Here is a 20,805-nt window from a genome sequence, read left to right on the forward strand (position 1 = left end):
CCTGGTTCGAATCAGTCCACACTGTCTCAGTCTAGACTCCGTTGCCATTATCAGTCCAATAGAGAAGGTATTACCGACAAACAAGTTCATTGCATTCAGCAACATTTACAATTAAGTTACTGCATCAGTGTTCTATTGGCATTTATCAAGCAAGCTATTGCGTCACAGCCAGGTTCAACGAATTTTCCCCCATATCAAGAGAAATAATTTCTAGCTGACAGCATGTAGTACGCTTATGTGAAACAGTATTTAATTTTATTGGGACCAACTTCTATGTAACGCAGCGATGCTTATTACTATTACTGAGATAAAAATTACGAAAACATAACACTGCTAGAATATTATAAATTGGCATGCACGAGAGTGAAAAGCTCTCGTGCTTATCTAGTGCTCTTGCTCTCTTGCCATTAGGTATTGCATGGAATTAGATCTTTGTCGCTGAGCTGTACTAATAAAAGTGAGTCTGATTTACGTGTGTGCACTGAACGTTCGTTAAAAATAAATTGGGCATTACGACTACGTTATTTGAAAATCTTCCATCATTTTAAACAAAAAGAAAAATAGATTTCATTGATTAAAAGTCAGGAAATTAAATACGAAGCCTTTCGTTTGGTTCGTGATTATTTCAAAAGCCATTTTGCTTGTAATTACTATTTGCATTCATTAGAACCTGCGATCATTTACTTTTCTCGAAGTCCGATAAGTGTTTTTATTGCAACTACACTACTCGCCATTAAAATTGCTACACCATGAAAATGACGTGCTACAGACGCGAAATTTAACCGACAGGAAGAAGATGCTGTGATATGCAAATGATTAGCGTTTCAGAGTATTCACACAAGATTATCGCCGTTGGCGACCCCTACAACGTGCTGACATTAGGAAAGTTTCCAACCGATTTCTCATACACAAACAGCGGTAGACCGGCGTTGCCTGGTGAAATGTTGTTGTGATGCCCCGTGTAAGGAGGAGAAATGCGTACCATCACGTGTCCGACTTAGATAAAGGTCGGATTGTAGCCTATCACGATTGCGGTTTATCGTATCGCGACATTGCTGCTCGCGTGGTCGAGATCCAATGATTGTTAGCAAAATATGGAATCGGTGGGTTCAGGAGGGTAATACGGAACGCCGTGCTGGATCCCAACGGCCTCGTATCACTAGCAGTCGAGATGACAGGCATCTTATCCGCATGGCTGTAACGGATCGTGCAGCCACGTCTCGATCCCTGACTCAACAGATGGGGACGTTTCCAAGACAACAACCATCTGCACGAACAGTTCGACGACGTTTGCAGCAGCATGGACTATCAGCTCGGAGACCATGGCTGCGGTTACCCTTGACGCTGCATCACAGACAGGAGCGATGGTGTACTCAACGACGAACCTGGGTGCACGAATGGCAAAACATCATTTTTTCGGATGAATCCACGTTCTGTTTACAGCATCATGATGGTCGCATCCGTGTTTAGCGACATCGCGGTGAACGCACATTGGAAGCGTGTTTCGTCATCGCCATACTGGCGTATCACCCGGCGTGATGGTATGGGGTGCCATTGGTTACACATCTCGATCACCTCTTGTTCGCATTGACGGCACTTCGGACAGTGGACGTCGCATTTCAGATGTGTTACGACCCGTGGCTCTACCCTTCATTCGATGCCTGCGAAACCTACATTTCAGCAGGATAATGCACGACAGCATGTTGCAGGTCCTGTAGGGGCCTTTCTGGATACAGAAAATGTTCGATTGCTGCCCTGGCCAGCACATTCTCCAGATCTCTCACCAATTGAAAATGTCTGGTCAATGGCGACCGAGCAACTGGCTCGTCACATTACGCCAGTCACTACTCTTGATGAACTGTGGTATCGTGATGAAACTGCATGGGCAGCTGTACCTGTACACGCATCCAAGATCTATTTGACTCAATGCTCAGGCGTATCAAGGCCGTTATTACGGCCAGAGGTGGTTGTTCTGGGTACTGATTTCTCAGGATCTATGCACCCAAATTGCGTGAAAATATAATCACATGTCAGTTCTAGTATAATATATTTGTCCAATGAATACCCGTTTATCAGTTGCATTTCTTCTTGGTGTAGCAATTTTAATGGCCAGTAGTGTAATATGAAAGTTAACTTTTCATTGCACGGTCAGTTTAATACCAAACGAATTGTTTCCACGCTATTTGTGGGCCACAGCTACTTTGCATTCCTGATTTTTACGAAAAGCTCGAATTTTCATACAATATTACTGCCAGAGGCGAAGGTTTCAGAATAATTTTACATAACATTTCATGCTGTTGAATATCAGATACAGAATGTAAAGCAAATTTCACGTTATTACAGGAGGTAACATTATAAAGTACGAACGTCGGTCAGTGAGGTTCTTCATGGCCGCTGCTGCAAAAGCTCTCGTCTCAGAGGGATTTTATTTCAGTCAGCGTTCACATAAACTGTTTAATGACTATACTGATTTCGAATGATTTGTCATTATCAATAGCCCACAAACGTTTCTTGGCCAATGATTGTGCCAAAAGTTGCTAGAGTTCTACTAGATACCTCTGAAACCAGGAAAACAAAGGTCTGTGTTGCCGAAATGGGTAGCTGTGGACAATAATCCGTTTTATTTGCCTTCGGTACATCATATTGTACGTTCAAATCTACGAGAGGACTAATACATTTTAAAACTGATTTCGAAAAGTCGTCTACATGATAGAAACCTTTTTTCACATCTTGACATTGCTCAAACTGCTCCACAGTAATTGTCTGGGTTACGTTCGAAGGCGAGAACGGCTGACGAAGCATTGTAAAGACGTCAAGTACAGTTATTCTCTAAATAACGATTGTCTAATGACAACATCATCGAAAAACATTGCAATAATTGCCATTTATTGCGATTTGGACTGTAAGTAAAAATGTAATGCACAGCAAAATTAATCAAACTTAAACTGATGTCATTTCATTAGCTTGACAACTGTTTCTGCCCGATATAATTTTTTAAAATGTGTACAGTGCATGTATACCAGTGTGTCTGACTGTAATGCAATGTAAATCACTGTGCATAAAAGAGAACTGCTGGTAGCAAAGACTAACGCAAAAGGCTATCGTAAAAATTATCTCTATATTATCCGTTGTCAACAGAATTATTCCAGATTCTTCTCCTATTGGAACTTTAAAACTGCCCGTACCATCACTGATGTCCCAGAAAGTATTCATGGAATGATTCTGATTCATCCCGGATTTCACCAATGTAATACATTGTTGAACTACCTCTTCTCTTATATCGCCCATCTTTATAAGGGATGTCGTTCGTGGTGCACTTATGTCACTTCTTTCGGTTAAAAGCTATCTTCTTAACATATCTGAGACCAATGTCTTTTAAAATTCTTCACATTGACGAAGCACTGCCTTTGAGGCCAATTTGCTTATGCATTTTTGTAACTAGTTTTTGTGATATCGTTTATTCCCACCTTATATACATTTCAGTCACGGAGCGCTTTAATATATCGTTGTCAATATCATCCATTTGTGTTACAGGTGTCTAGCGTTTTCGATGTTTTCAAGGTGACACGAAAACAAATTTTCCTGAGGTTTCTACAGCTCTGACACTTTCGTTTACAATTCTCTGTACATTCCTCTCGCAAACACGAGGTTCTGCAGTTCGTTCTCGAGTCTTCAAAATGTCAAAAATAGCAGTTTCACTTTCAGTTTTGCATTTGGCAAAGTTTTAAATGTGGTACAGAAACCTCCTCGCCTGCTTGTCAAGAATCTACATCAACACTATTACTCTGCAGTTCCAATTAAGTGCCTGGCTAAGGGTTCATCAAACCTCCTTCAAGCTATTTCTCTATCGTTCCACTCTCGAACACCGCACGGGAAAAATGAACATTTAAAACTTTCCTTGCGAGCTCTGACTTCTGTCATTTTATTATGATGATCATTCCTTCCTATGTAAGTGGGTGCCAACAAAATATTGTCACACACTGAGGAGAAAGGAGGTGATTGAAGTTTCATGAGAAGAGCATGCCTCAGCGAAAAATGACTTTCTTTTTTTAATGGTAGCCACCCCAATTCACATATCATACTCGTGGCACTCTCTCCCCTATTTCGCGATAGTACAAAACGAGCTGCTTTTCTTTGAACTTTTTCGATATTCTCTGTCAATCCTATCTGATGCTGATCGCACACTGGACAGTAGTACTCCAGGAGAGGGTGGACAAGCGTAGTGTAAGCAGTCTCTTTAGTAGACCTGTTGTATTTTCTAAGTGTTGTGTTCTGCGGATAAATCACAGTCTTTGGTTTGCTTTCCCCACAAAATTATCTATCTGATCGTTCCAATTTAAGTTATTCATAATTGTAATCCCTAAATAATTAGTAGAATTTGCAACCTTTTGATTTGTGTGTTTTATCCTGTAACCGAAATTCGTCGTGCTCCTTTCGGTACTCATGTGTATGACTTCACACAGTCAACTGTCACTTTTCGCACCAAACAGATATCATGTTTTGCAGTTCGTTGTGATCATCAGATGAATTTATAAAATGGCATCATCTACAAACAATCTAAGAGAGCTGCTCAGATTGTCTCCTAAATCGTTTATGCACATCAGGAACAGCAAAGGCCACTCACCACTTCCTTGGGGAACACCGGATTTCACTTCTGCTTTACTCGATTTTCCCTCAATTACTACGTACTGTAACTTTCTGACAGGAACTCACGACGTCAACAACTGAGAAGATACTCCGTAGGCAAGCAACTTGGTTAGAAGTCGTTTGTGGGAAACTTCAAGCTTGTTGCAATCCCTGATATACACTATGTGATCAAAAGTATCCGGACACCTGTCTGAAAATGACTTACAAGTTCATTACGCCCTCCATCGGTAATGCTGGAATTTAATATGGTGTTGACTCACCCTTAGCCTTGATGACAGCTTCCACTCTCGCAGGCATACGTTCAGTCAGGCACTGGAAGTTTTCCTGGGGAATGGCAGCCCATTCTTCACGGAGTGCTACACTGAGGAGGGTTATCGGTGTCGGTCGGCGAGGCCTGGCACGAATTCAGCGTTCCAAAACACCCCAAAAGTGTTCTTTAGGATTCAGGTCAGGACTCTGTGCAGGACAGTCCATTGCAGGGATGTTAGTGTCGTGTAACCACTCCGCCACAGGCAGTGCATTATGAACAGGTGCTCGATCGAGTTGAAAGATGTACTCATCACCGAATTGCTCTTCAACAGTGGGAAGCAAGAAGGTGCTTAAAACATCAATGTAGGCCTGTATTGTGATAGTGCAACGCAAAACAACAAGGGGTGTTACCCCCTCCATAAAAACACGACCACACTACAACACCACCGCCTCCGAATTTTACTGTTGGCACTACACACGCTGGCAGATGGCGTTCACCGGGCATTCGCCATTCCCACATCCTGCCATCGGATCGACACATTGTGTACCCTGCTTCATCACTCCACTCAACGTTTTTCCACTGTTCAATCGTCCAATGTATACATTGCTTACACAAGCGAGGTGTCATTTGGCATTTACCGGCTTGATGTGTGGCTTATGAGCAGCCGCTCGACCATGGGATCCAAGTTTTTTCACCTCCCGCCTAACCGTCATAGCACTTGCAGTGGATCCTGATGCAGTTTCGAATTCCTGTGTGATGGTCTGGATAGATGTCTGCCTATTAAACATTACGACCCTCCTCAACTGTCGGCGGTCTCTGTCAGTCAACAGACGAGTTCAGCCTGTACACTTACGTGCTGTACGTGTCCCTTCACGTTTCCACTTCACTATCACATTGGAAACAGTGGACCTAGGGATGTTTAGGAGCAGGAAAATCTCGCGTACAGACGTATGGCACAAGTGACACCCAATCACCTGACAGCGTTTGAAGTCCGTGAGTTCCGCGGTGCGCCTCATTCTGCCCTCTCACAAGTCTAATGACTACTGAGTTCGCTGATATGGAATACGTGGCAGTAGGTAGAAGCACAGTGAACCTAATATGAAAAACGTTTGTTTTTGGGGATGTCCGGATACTTTTGTTCACATAGTGTATTTATTTGGAAATCGCGCAGAAACGTTTACAGATAAACATTCATTGTTATACTGCAACAAGGAACTAGCATCCACATCTAAATGAATAATTCGGTCGCTCTGTAAATGAAACAGCTTTGTCGTCATATAAGACAAAGGCGTAGGAGAGCGATTCTCACAATCTAGTCTGTAATTTGCGTTTAGCCGCTCGGAGAGAGAATGAATCGTATTGGTTGCTCGCAGTTAATGGAGGGGAATGAGCAGAGTGGCTAAAAATTTGGCCCTCTTCCTACATGACGCGAACTACTGTATCCAGCAACCCCATGTACCCGCAATACGCATGTGACTGGCGGGTTGCCGTAGCTCTGGTCCCCCGCTGGCTTCACAACACAGTCTGCACCATACAGGGTGTTACAAAAAGGTACGGCCAAACTTTCAGGAAACATTCCTCATACACAAAGAAAGAAAATATGTTATGTGGACATGTGTCCGGAAACGCTTACTTTCCATGTTAGAGCTCATTTTATTACTTCTCTTCAAATCACATTAATCATGGAATGGAAACACACAGCAACAGAACGTACCAGAGTGACTTCAAACACTTTGTTACAGGAAATGTTCAAAATGTCCTCCGTTAGCGAGAATACATGCATCCACCCTCCGTCGCATGGAATCCCTGATGCGCTGATGCAGCCCTGGAGAATGGCGTATTGTATCACAGCCGTCCACAATACGAGCACGAAGAGTCTCTACATTTGGTACCGGGGTTGCTTAGACAAGAGCTTTCAAATGCCCCCATAAATGAAAGTCAAGAGGGTTGAGGTCAGGAGAGTGTGGAGGCCATGGAATTGGTCCGCCTCTACCAATCCATCGGTCACCGAATCTGTTGTTGAGAAGCGTACGAACACTTCGACTGAAATGTGCAGGAGCTCCATCGTGCATGAACCACATGTTGTGTCGTACTTGTAAAGGCACATGTTCTAGCAGCACAGGTAGAGTATCCCGTATGAAATCATAACGTGATCCACTGAGCGTAGGTGGAAGAAACTAAAATGAGCTCTAACATGGAAATTAAGCGTTTCCGGACACATGTCCACATAACATCCTTTCTTTATTTGTGTGTGAGGAATGTTTCCTGAAAGTATGGCCGTACCTTTTTGTAACACCCTGTAGATCAACATAGCGGCCGACGAAAACACGCTGATCTGTTTCACAAGTCCGATGCCGGTGGACGCCAAAGAAACGTGCTGCGCTGGCTTCACCACTTTCGGTACTTGCATGATCGCAGGCAGTGCTATATGCCTCCAACAGTCATGTGTTCACAGGAACACCGAGCAAATATCAATCCTCCAAGCCAGTACTTAAGTGGCCGTCTGATCACAGAGCGGCAAGTTCCAGCACCAACTATGGAGGATCACTACAGAATCATTACAGCGAGCCGTCAGCATTAGATGGAATTACATTTTCCTGGAGACATATGAGTCTCAAATTTATCTTCGAAGACACATCAGCAATCGCAGCGAGAGACATTGTCTCCATCGACCTTGGTCTGAATCGGACACTGTGCTTGTGGGATGGTATACGCTGGTTGACTCTGATTTTGTGATAGTACCCAGTAACTGTCTTCAGTGATAGTCGACAAACCATAGTGAATAATTTTAGTGTTGTTGGTTATCGTTCACAAACCAGTAACCTCGTAACCTCTGAGACTATTTTGGAAAAGAAAACTAAGATTACAGTTTGTGGTTTTCAGACTTTATGGAATTGCGTCCTCAAGGAAATGGCTCTGAGCACTATGGGACTCAACTGCTGTGGTCATAAGTCCCCTAGAACTTAGAACTACTTAAACCTAACTAACCTAAGGACAGCACACAACACCCAGCCATCACGAGGCAGAGAAAATCCCTGACCCCGCCGGGAATCGAACCCGGGAACCCGGGCGTGGGAAGCGAGAACGCTACTGCACGACCACGAGATGCGGGCGTCCTCAAGGAAATTATCAATTACTTCACTTTTTGTGTTTCTTTGTAAGACTCGTTAAACCCCTTATATGATGGTTGACTGAAATAAACTTCATTATACAGTAATGTACTAACACGCTGCTCTCTGCCAAAATAGGGGAACTGTGAACAAAACAAGGATTTTGTTCGAATCCAGCTATTCGATCGAATTTTCACAAGCAATATTTGCCTAGTAAGGAAAGAGAGCCCCCACATTAACCATAGACCTTGCTGTTGGTGAGGAGGCTTGCGTGCCTCAGCGATGCAGATAGCCGTACCGTAGGTGCAACCACAACGGAGGGGTACCTGTTGAGAGGCCAGACAAACGTATAGTTCCTGAAGAGGGTCAGCAGCCTTTTCAGTAGTTGCAGGGGCAACAGTCTGGATGATTGACTGATCTGGCCTTGTAACACTAACAAAAACGGCCTTATCGTTGTGGTACTGCGGACGACTGAAAGCAAGGGGAAACTACGGCCGTAGATTTTCCAGAGGGCATGCAGCTTTACTGCATGGATAAATGACGATAGCGTCCTCTTGGAAAAAAGTATTCCGGAGGTAAAATACTCCCCCATTCGGATCTCCAAGCGGGAACTACTCAAGAGGACGTCGTTATCAGGAGAAAGAAAAACTGACGTTCTACGGATCGGAGCGTGGAATGTCAGATCCCTTAATCGGGCAGGTAGGTTAGAAAATTTAAAAAGGAAAATGGATAGGTTAAAGTTAGATATAGTGGGAATTAGTGAAGTTCGGTGGCAGAAGGAACAAGACTTTTGGTCAGGTGAATACAGGGTTATAAATACAAAATCAAATAGGGGTAATGCAGGAGTAGGTTTAATAATGAATAAAAAAATAGGAATGCGGGTAAGCTACTACAAACAGCACAGCGAACGCATTGTTGTGGCCAAGTTAGACACGAAGCCCACGCCTACGACAGTAGTACAAGTCTATATGCCAACTAGCTCTGCAGATGACGAAGAAATAGAAGAAATGTATGATGAAATAAAAGACATTATTCAGATAGTGAAGGGAGACGAAAATTTAATAGTCATGGGTGACTGAAATTCGAGAGTAGGAAAAGGGAGGGAAGGAAACGTGGTAGGTGAATATGGATTGGGGCTAAGAAATGAAAGAGGAAGCCGCCTGGTAGAATTTTGCACAGAGCACAACTTAATCATAGCTAACACTTGCTTCAAGAATCATAAAAGAAGGTTGTATACATGGAAGAACCCTGGAGATACTGACAGGTTTCAGATAGATTATATAATGGTAAGACAGAGATTTAGGAACCAGGTTTTAAATTGTAAGACATTTCCAGTAGCAGATGTGGACTCTGACCTCAATCTATGGGTTATCAACTGTAGATTAAAACTGAAGAAACTACAAAAAGGTGGGAATTTAAGGAGATGGGACCTGGATAAACTGAAAGAACCAGAGGTTGTACAGAGTTTCAGGGAGCGCATAAGGGAACAATTGACAAGAATAGGGGAAAGAAATACAGTAGAAGAAGAATGGGTAGCTTTGAGGAATGAAGTAGTGAAGGCAGCACAGGATCAAGTAGGTAAAAAGACGAGGGATAATAGAAATCCTTGGGTGACAGAAGAAATACTGAATTTAATTGACGAAAGGAGAAAATATAAAAATGCTGTAAACTGTAAATGAAGTAGGCAAAAAGGAATACAAACGTCTCAAAAATGAGATCGACAGGAAGTGCAAAATGGCTAAGCAGGTATGGCTAGAGGACAAATGTAAGGATGTAGAGGCTTATCTCTAGCGGTAAGATAGATACTGCCTACAGGAAAATTAAAAAAACCTTTGGAGAGAACAGTACCACTTGTATGAATATCAAGAGCTCAGATGGAAACCCAGTTCTAAGCAAAGAAGGGAAAGCAGAAAAGTGGAAGGAGTATATAGAGGGTCTATACAAGGGCGATGTACTTGAGGACAATATTATGGAAATGGAAGAGGATGTAGATGAAGATGAAATGGGAGATATGATACTGCGTGAAGAGTTTGACAGAGCACTGAAAGACCTGAGTCGAAACAAGGCCCCGGGAGTAGACAACATTCCATTAGAACTACTGACAGCCTCGGGAGAGCCAGTGCTAACAAAACTCTACCGTCTGGTGAGCAAAATGAATGAGTCAGGCGAAATACCCTCAGACTTCACGAAGAATATAATAATTCCAATCCCAAAGAAATCAGGCGTTGACAGATGTGAAAATTACCGAACTGTCAGTTTAATAAGTCACGGCTGCAAAATACTAACGCGAATTCTTTACAGACAAATGGAAACACTGGTAGAAGCCGACCTTGGGGAAGATCAGTTTGGATTCCGTAGAAATATGGGAACACGTGAGGCAATACTGACCCTACGACTTATTTTAGAAGCTAGATTAAGAATAGGCAAACCTACGTTTGTAACATTTGTAGACTTAGAGAAAGCTTTTGACAATGTTGACTAGAATTCTCTCTTTCAAATTCTGAAGGTGGCAAGAGTAAAATACAGGGAGCGAAAGGCTATTTACAATTTGTACAGAAACCAGATGGCAGTTATAAGAGTCGAGGGACATGAAAGGGAAGCAGTGGTTGGGAAGGGAGTGAGACAGGCTTGTAGCCTCTCCCCGATGTTTTTCAATCTGTATATTGAGCAAGCAGTAAAGGAAACAAAAGAAAAATTCGGAGTAGGTATTAAAATCCATGGAGAAGAAATAAAAACTTTGAGGTTCGCCGATGACATTGTAATTCTGTCAGAGACAACAAAGGACTTGGAAGAGCAGTTGAACGGAATGGACAGTGTCTTGAAAGGAGGATATAAGATTAACATCAACAAAAGCATAGCGAGGATAATGGAATGTAGTCGAATTAAGTCGGGTCATGCTGAGGGAATTAGATTAGGAAATGAGACACTTAAAGTAGTAAAGGAGTTCTGCTATTTGGGGAGCAAAATAACTGATGATGGTCGAAGTAGAGAAGATATAAAATGTAGACTGGCAATGGCAAGGAAAGCGTTTCTGAAGAAGAGAAATTTGTTAACATCGAGTATAGATTTAAGTGTCGGGAAGTCGTTTCTGAAAGTATATGTATGGAGTGTAGCCATGTATGGAAGTGAAACATGGACGATAACTAGTTTGGACAAGAAGAGAATAGAAGCTTTTGAAATGTGGTGCTACAGAAGAATGCTGAAGATTAGACAGGTAGATCACATAACTAATGAGGAGGTATGGAATAGAACTGGGGAGAAGAGGAGCATGTGGCACAACTTGACTAGAAGAAGGGATCGGTTGGTAGGACATGTTCTGAGACATCGAGGCATCACCAATTTAGTATTGGAGGGCAGCGTGGAGGGTAAAATTCGTAGAGGGAGACCAAGGGATGAATACACTAAGCAGATTCAGAAGGATTTAGGTTGCAGTAGGTACTGGGAGATGAAGAAGCTTGCACAGGATAGCGTGGAGAGCTGCATCAAACCCGTCTCAGGACTGAAGACCACAGCGACAACAGAGGAAAGAGAGATAGCACTGCACAATTGCTGATGACGTCATGGGTTGAATATCATATGTATAAATGGCCAATGGTGTGCGGCATGGGGCAGACAAAATATTCCCGTGGGTCAGATGTGGCACTCATCGTTTCATTTATTGTGCAGCCGACTTCCTAGGCGTCTGCTAAGGTATACCATACCAGGCAAGCATCCTAAAGAAGAAGCATAAAGCGAAAGCAGTGTGGCTGAGTTGACAGGTTACTCTCTGCAATACGTTTCTTCTATCAAGGTCCTTTCACCTGATTGGGGAGTCAAGTTTTTGAAAATACGGAATCAAGAGCGACTCCCAAGTAGCAGAAATTTGAATAATGCTCCGCAATTGCTGACTTCCATGAGGTTCCAGCTTCTTAAACGCTTACCTTTGGAAAATATGAGAAAAACAATTCAACATTTTAAGTCGTAATTGTTGTGACAGTCGTGAAATTTATATAGTTCTTTGTTGTTGTGTTCACTCACAAATACTGAAGGGCGTCCATCAAACTGTTCATTTATTCCATTCATTTTCTCGCACAACCTTCTTCAAACTTCGTCATTCACTTCCTGTGCTACGTTCGACGGTAGCGTTTAACTGCGACACAGCTCCAGTTTTGCTTGAAGGAGGGCTACATTGCTGTTTACTGCCTTCCCCACGAACACACACACACACACACACACACACACACCTACCTTGCCAACGGTCTGGCTCCCCTTCGGAACTGGTTTTCTTTTATTATAGGGGAGTGCCAAACGGTCCCCCGAAAGCTCAAAGACTGCCATACACAGAGGACTCCCCTTACAAGCAGCCGGCATTTCTTATACGCTCGCCGTCAGGGTATAGCGGACACACAGTGGAAAATGTCCGTCTCTTTTGTGAAGGCCCGTGCGTTTTCAACTTACCGCTACTCCCTCCATTGTCAAGTGCGGCAGCGCAGCTTACAGAACCAACTGCACCCCCTTCCCCCTACCCCCATTCTCCTCACCTGCCTCACTCTATGCTTGACACTAACATTCACGAAACGATAACACATGTCCTGCGGCATTTTATTTTAAAGAACTTCCGCTACGAGATTTGTTTTGCCGAATTCGTACGTGACAAGACGATTTTGCTGTGTATGAAGACAAGGATCTGAAGAATATCGGCGGTGTCCTCTTGAAAGTTACTACCTCGGCATTCGTCTGATCCTTTTCTACATCTGCATCTATCCTCTGAAATTCATCGTGAAATACATGACAGGGAGCACTTTACTGCTTCCCATCGTACCAATATTACGGTTCATTCCGTTCCATTCGCGTAGGCAACGCGGGAAGAATGATTTCTTAAACGCCTTCGCGCGCTACAAATTTCTTGTCTCCCAAATTCTGTCCAGTACCTCTAATCTTCTGCATTCTTTTGTAGCACCATATTTCAAAAGCCGCTAGATTGTTTTGGCCTAAACTGTTTATCGTCCATGCCTCAATTCTGTACATGGCTACGCTCTAGACAAACACCTTCAGGAAAGACTTACTAAAACAAAAATCTATATTCGATGTTAACGAAATTCTCCTCATGAGAAACGCTTTTCTTACCATTGCCAATCATGTTTTACATCCTCTCTACTTTGGCCATCATAAATTATTTTGTTGCACAAATACCAAAATACATCTACTACTTTACGTGTCTCACTTCCTAATCTGTTTCTCTCAGCATCACCTGATTTCATTTGACAACATTCCATTATCCTTGATTTACTCCTATTGACGTTCATTTTATATCCTCATTTCGAGATTCTATTCTGCTTTTCCAAGTCCTTTCATGTCTCTGACTCAACAGAAAATGAGCTTGACCATGGAGTTGGAGAGTGAGGTCGGGCACCCGTTCTTAGATGTACTGACCTGTAGAAGACCTTACTCTAGGGCACAGAGTTTATAGGAAGCCTTCGAACACTAACGGGTATTTAGACGCCGCTTCGAAACGTCACCCAATCCAGAAGCATGCCGCACTGAACACCGTATCTTCTCCTGCGTGCCGCATCAGTAACTAACCAAAGTTAGATTTCCTTAGGCAGACATCGACGGTCAACGGCTAGATTGAGCTTTCCCTAAAAGGGTTTTCAGACGAAGCAATAACAATGAAAGAACGAGGAAAATCCAGCACATTCTGTATTGTTTTTTGCTAACCGGCAGCAGTGGCCGAGCGGTTCTAGGGGCTTCTCTCGGAACCGCGCTCTGCTACGGTGGCAGGTTCGAATCCTGCCTCGGCCATGGATGTGTGTAATGTACTTAGGTTAGTTAGGTTTAAGAAGTCTAGGGGACTGATGACCTCAGATGTTAAGTCCCATAGTGCTTAGAGCCATTTGAATTTGTTTGTTGCTACAGTATACAGAACAGGCAGATTTCTTCGGAAGAACGGTGGAAGGAGTACATCTTTCAGTTACCGGTGGATAAAATTCTCCGGGCTGCAATGGACGCACCTGACAGCCTCCACAATGCGGGAGTGTATGAAATGATGCGTAGTTGCGGCACAGTACAGAGGACGAACCAGAACTCCGCCGACAAACTTTCAGAGTTTGTTCATGGATATCTTCTGAGTATTTTGGTACAACGGACTCACGGTCTTCGGCGGCATTTCGTTTAGTTTCTTGTCCCAGTTAGCTTTGTACCTGACTAACGTGCACAGCAGTGTGAATGTGGACGGCATGCCCTACACATATCTTGCTTGGAAACAAACTTGATCCATTCACTCACGGCACTTGGTGTTGTCAACAGCCATGTCCACTTTACTCTTCGCCCACAAGCTGGGGTTGTGTACTGCTCGGTGCCGTCTCGCAAGTGCTTTTTGTTTCGATTGTATTACTTGTACGTTAACAGTGATACGCAGCAGTATGGATAGATCTTGTGATGAAGAGGTGGTCGATGCACATCTCGTGTGAAATAGGAGAGCGGCGAGCGACGGTATGGTGAGCTGTTCCTGTAGCGACGGCGACGGCGACCACAAACAATGCAGTAGTTTTGGGTTGATTTGGGTTGTTTTGCGGGAGGAGACAAGACAGCGAGGTCGTCGGTCTCATTGGATTAGGGAAGGAAGGCGGCCGTGCCCTTTGAGAGGAACCATCCCGGCATTTGCCTGCAGCGATTTGGGGAAATCACGGAAAACCTAAATCAGGATGGCCGCACATGGGATTGAACCGTTGTCCTCCCGAATGCAAGTTGTAACATTATGTGATTGCCTTATCATTTTAAATCATTCACTAATCGAGCAGTCGCTCGGCAACAGCTACAGTTAGCAAATAATGTTGCGAGAATGTAAAAGGTGAACGACCTGTGACGTAACTTGTTTATTGTCGAAGCGCCGTCAGAGATGCAGCGAGTTATTGACTTTGAAAACCGCGGCGCGAAAAACGGACAGAAGAAGAACACTTTTACACTTTTTTTTTTTTTTTTTTTTTTTTTTTTTTTTTTTTTTTTTTGGGATACTAGATATTCTCGATGAACAGTTACTCATTCTTCTCTTGTCTCCTGTAACTTGTGTCGGACGCGCATGTCTTGCCGCCGTATTATTATTGTTAAAATTAATATTGTTCTAGTGTAAAGTAAATGTGTAATACTAAAAGTGCCTAGCAGTAGATTTATTGTGCGACGTGTATGTGAAAACGTCAAAGGAATTGTTTTCATTAAGAGAAGTGCCAGTCAAAACGGCATCCATGTTAAATCCTTCATTGCAGTGTAAGTTCGTCTATTAATTGCCATAAATTCAGAGTTAAATGGAACTGGTGTATGGACTATTCATTTACTATAGAATCTATGTCTCACTTCTTCATGAAATTATTTAATTTTCTATATGTTTCTGCCAAATAGAGAGTTCACAGTCACGAATTCTTTCGTCGAGTTCGGACGGAAGTTGCATGCGGCGAAATATTTTCTCCGTGCCATATTCTACTGGTAAATGCATGATAAACTACGGTCCCTTAGGAAATTCATGTTGAGGTATCCAAAATAATTATATTTGGAATAGGCATTCACTCTCCTCTGCAATGCAACTTCCGACTGATCAGACGATCCAACAAGAAACAGCCGCACACAGTCGGCGTTCGCAAATATGTTTCCACCGCTGATTATAGCTATATGTTAGAGCACAAAAGTCACATATTGTTATAATTAGCGACTACGAACTGGGACATTTATAACTGTATGTTTATGTATACACATTACGTAAATATATCGTTATAAAGTCCAGTGTGCTAACCACAGCGCCACCTCGCTCAGTGCAGTAGTTTTGCGTCTGAGGGTTGTTGCATTACTCTGTGTTCTGTTTTGTGTGTCGTACGTTTTCATTATTGTATATACAGGCTTGCTTCATCTTGTAAGCGATTTTCACAGAAACAAGGGTGACTGCGATAACAAACGAAATAATTACGTTCTCCGGACGCCTTCGGTCCCTTGTACCAAGGTATTACTTAGAAGGTGTCCTTGAACGGCCTCTGAAAGTTTGTCGTTCGAGTTGTCCTTGTATATCGACACAATTGGAATGACAATAAAAGAACCCGTTAAGAAGCCCGAACGCCACACACGTTTAAGTCAAAGCGTAAAATCAGCGGTAGTGGAGCATCAAGGAGAATGTGATCAGGTTATGTGCTTTAAGATGACCACTAGGCACAGGAAGTAATATTTGTAGAATTAAAGTTTGGGAAGCAGTTGAAATGTCGAAGAATGGATACAATTTCAACAGAGATGACGACTACAGGCCTCTGTCTTCGTAGCTGCTCGCGATCACGGAACACCCAGCCACGGCCAACGAGGAACATAAACGTATACTGGGAAACAACCGAAGAGGCACAACAACATTTTGCTTTCCCCTCTGTTACAACATCTGTTTTCAGCAATTACCCAATGACGACGGCCCGATATCATCCTGAAGATTTTTACCCAGTAATTTCACTTCTCTGCAAAAGCGCTGGAAATAGCCTTTGCCGTGAGGGCGCCTTGCCACGGTTCGCGCGGCTCCCCCTGTCTGAGTTCGAGTCCTGCCTCCGGCATGGGTGTGTTGTTGTGCTTAGCGTAGTTAGATTAAGTAGCGTGTAAGCCTAGGGACCGATGACCTCAGCAGTTTGGTCCCATAGGAACTTACCACAAATTTCCAATGGCCTTTTATAAGTGAACGCGACACTTGACTTTCGACAGTGTTCTGTCATCGAGAGACGCAAGTGGGATCCTGAAGATGATGCTTCCAGAGACGTCGAAATGCCGAGCATTCAAAAAGTCTAAAGAAGAATATGTTGCGACCTAATGACTCAGAAGATTTTACCAACAAATGTTACGTTGTTCTCGCAAAACCCCATTGAGTATATTATGTTATTTCCAAAGTATATCTCGGTAGGGGTCTTGGGGATAAGATAACGGCATGTTCAGAGGCACATAAACAGCCTCTTTTCCCCTTGCTGTACGTCGCAATAGAATAGGGTAGAAAATCGGTTGTACTCACTCGAAGTACTCTCTTCCACGAACTGGGGATGGCGATTATCGCTAAAACAACCGGTTGTCGGTTACGCCCGTTCTTTTCGCCTCAAGTTTAGCCTGACTGTCAAAACCGTTCAGAAATAATCGATTTCTGAAGTAACCGATTTTCGGCGTTTTATTGCTATTACTTACAGTAATAAACGTAGACTTTAAACAATGGTTGAAGAATTCTAATAGTGCTGGAAAAGTAAGAGATTATGAATACGTCTGCGGAAGAAATCGGCCCCATTGTCTCCAGCAAAGATTCCGAAGCTGAGGAAACGAGCGCGGCGGCAGCAATAGCAAAAGAACTCAAGTCGATGACTTCCCTGCACTGTCACTTTTAGATGCTGTCAATTCTTCACACTTTAGCAACAACAAAGTTACAGGTTCAGTTATCCTAAATTTAAAGCACGTCAATAAAATTAAACATATATCAATTAAATTTATCGTCTCTTCTAAGGATCAGTGTGGATGTTTTCTCCTTGTTAGTTGTACCTCCTCCCGTTTGTAACCTTTGAAAGTAAATAAAGCACTACTCTTCATTGCAACCGCATTTCGTAAAATACTTACAAACTGAGTATGGTACCACTCTGCAGTACGACTGATGGCCGTGGACGACAGTAAGAAACCATCGTACAGACTAGGTGAGGGCAAGTCTTGCACACTGCAAGTTCACTCGTGTCGTCTAATAGGCCACGCCGCGCGGCAACGGGCACATCATTGTCCCTGCAATACTGCACCGATTTTTATGTCATGTGTTCGTTGCTAGTTCCTAGCTTTAGGTGTTATTATAAAAATAGTGCTGATCGCTTTTCCCAGTTTCTATAACAATCCAATATTTCAAAGCTGAAGAAATTTCACGAAGAAGTATTACTTGTTTTTAAAAACATTTGTACTTAAAAACCATAAATTTTAGCACTGGTGCTATGGTAAGTTGATATGTCGCTTTCTTTACCCGATTATTAATAAAAAATGGAAAAAAATGTTATAGCCGAGACCAAACAAATACCTAAAAATTCCCGTTATTCAGAACTAAAACATCGGTATCGGTTTTAGCCAGTCGGTTTTTCCCATCCTTACCACGAACTATACAGCACTTTGCGAAGTACCCAGGGGATGGACAAATATATGGAATCATCAAAAACACATCACAGCTAAATCATTGGTATTCAAAACAGCTTCCACTCGTCTCGGAATGGATAAATACAGGCACTGTGTGGTTTTCAAGAGAATCTTACACCATTCTTCCTGCAAAGTAGTGGCAGTTTCAGGGCACGAAGATGAAGGCTGATAGCTATCACACACCCTTCTCTCTAAAATAGACCACAAAGGCTCAATAATACTGAGATCTGGTAACTTGGTGTTATATTAAACTTGTGACAACCCATCCTGTTGTCACAGCCGTCAGTCAACCAAAGGTAGGAAAGCCTTGTTTTGGGAAAATCCTTTTTTTTAATAACTTGTTTAATGCGGCCTTCGACGAATTCCTGTCCTGTTCCAACAACTATATACTAGAGTAGCACTTGCAACCTAGGTCCACAATCATTTGCTGAATGCATTCAAATCACTGTCTTCCTCTACAGTTTTTACCCTTTACAGCTCCCTTTTTTGCACGATGAAAGATATTCTGTGACGTCTTAACAGACGTCCTATCATCCTATCCCTTCTTCCTGTCACTGTTTCCCAATATTTTTTTCTCCTCGATTCTCCGGAGAACCTCTGCATCCCGTACCTTCAATCCACATTCGTCTGTAGCACCATATTTCAAATGCTTCAGTTCTCTAATGCTCCGGTTTTCCCACATTCCATGTTTCACTACCTTGCAATACTGTGCTCGAAACATACATTCTCAGAAGTTTCTGCCTCAAATTAAGGCCTATGTTAGATGCTAATAGATTTCTCTTGGCCAGGAATGCTCTTCTTGCCAGCGCCATTCTGCTTTTGATGTCCTCCTTGATTCGTCCGTTATTGTTCATTTTGCTGCCTAGGTAGCAGAATTCCTTAACTTTATCTACTTCGTGATCACTAACCTTGAAGTTAGCTTCCTTGATGTTCTCATTTCTGCTGCTTCTCATTACTTTTGTTTTTCTTCGAATCACTCTCAATCCATATTCTGTACTCATTAGTGTTTTCATACCGTTCAACAGATCCCGTAGTTCTTCTTCACTTTCAATGCTGATAGCAATGTCGTCAGCGAATCTTATTATTGATATCCTTTCACCTTCAATTTTAATTCTACTTTTGAACCTTTCTTTTATTTCCGTCAATACTTCGTGGGTGTATAGATTGAATAGTAGGAGTAATGGCTGCATCTCTGTCTTACAGCCATCTGAATCGGAGCACTTCTTGGTCTTCCATTCTTATTGTCCCCTCTTGGCTCATGTACTTATTGTATATTACCCGTCTTTAGCTACTGTTCACCCTTCTTTTTCTCGCACTTTCGAAGATTTTATACCATTTTACATTGTCGAATGCTTTTTCCAAGTCGGCAGATCCTGTGAACTTGTCTTGATATTTCTAGTCTTGCTTTCCATATCGTCCGCAACGTCAAAACTGCCTCTCTGGTGCCTTACCCTTCCTTAAGTCAAACTGAAGGTCATCTATCATAACCTCAATTTTCTTTTCCCTTCCTATGCACATTATTCTTTTCAGCACCTAGCATGCATGAGCTGTTAAGCTGATTGTGCGATAATTCTCGCACTAGTCGGCTCTTGCTATCTTCGGAGTTGTGTGGGAAGTCAGGCGGAATATCGCCAGACTCATACATTCTACACACCAACGTTAATAGTCGTTTCGTTGCCACTTCCCCCAATGATTTTAAAAACTCTGCTGGAATCATATTTACCACTTCTGCCTTCTTCGATGTTAAATCTTCCAAAGCTCTTTTAAATTCCAACTTCAGTATTGGATCCCCTATCTTTTCTATACTGATTCCTGTCTCTTCTTCTATCATCAGATAAGTCTTCGGCCTCATAGATGCCTTCAGTGTACTCTTTCCAGGCATTCGCTCTGTGCTCTGCATTTAACAGTCGTATTCCCGTTGTTCTCTTAATGTTACCACCCTTACTTTTAATTTCACCAAAGATTGTTTTGACTTGCCTATATGGTGAGTCAGTCCTTCCGACAAACATTTCTTTTTCGGTTTCTTCACATTTTTCATGCACTGTTTCGCCTTAGCTTCCCTGCACTTCCTATTTATTTCATTCCTGAGTGATTTGTATTTCTGTATTCCTGAATTCCCCTGATCATTTTTGACTTCCTTTCTTCATCGAGAAGTTTTTCTTCTGTTACCCATACTTTCTTCGCAGTCGCCTTTTTTGTACCTGTGTTTTCCTTTCCAACTTCTCCTGTTTTTAGAGATGTTCATTCCTCTTCAACAGAACTGCATACTGAGCTATTCCTTGTCGCAATATCTATAACATCAGAGAACATGACACGTATCTCTTCATTCCTTAGTATTTCCGTATCTCACTTCCTTGAGCATTGGTTCTTTCTGACTAGTCTCTTAAACTTCAGCCTGCTGTTCATCACCACTGAATTCTGCTACGTTAATATATCTTGTACTCGGTAAAACTTACAAGCTGTTATCTGATTTCGGAATCTCTGCCTGAGCATGACGTAGTCTTCCGCAAACTGAAATCTTCCCCTATCTTTTCCAAGTGTACCTACTCCTCTTTTGATTCCTGAACAGAGTATTCTCTATTGCAAGCTGAAATTTACTACAGAACTTAATTAGTGTTTCACTTCTCTCAATCCTACTACCAAGCCCATATTCTCCCGTGA

General features: G+C 42.6%; 1 protein-coding gene across 1 annotated transcript in view; it reads right to left on the minus strand.

Moving 5' to 3' along the window:
* LOC126100573 (hatching enzyme 1.2-like) overlaps positions 1–20,805 on the minus strand; it is a 98,596-nt gene that overhangs the window by 46,297 nt on the left and 31,494 nt on the right. The window lies entirely within an intron of this gene.

Source organism: Schistocerca cancellata, chromosome 9 (genome assembly GCF_023864275.1).
Source record: "Schistocerca cancellata isolate TAMUIC-IGC-003103 chromosome 9, iqSchCanc2.1, whole genome shotgun sequence".
Classification (NCBI taxonomy): domain Eukaryota; kingdom Metazoa; phylum Arthropoda; class Insecta; order Orthoptera; family Acrididae; genus Schistocerca; species Schistocerca cancellata.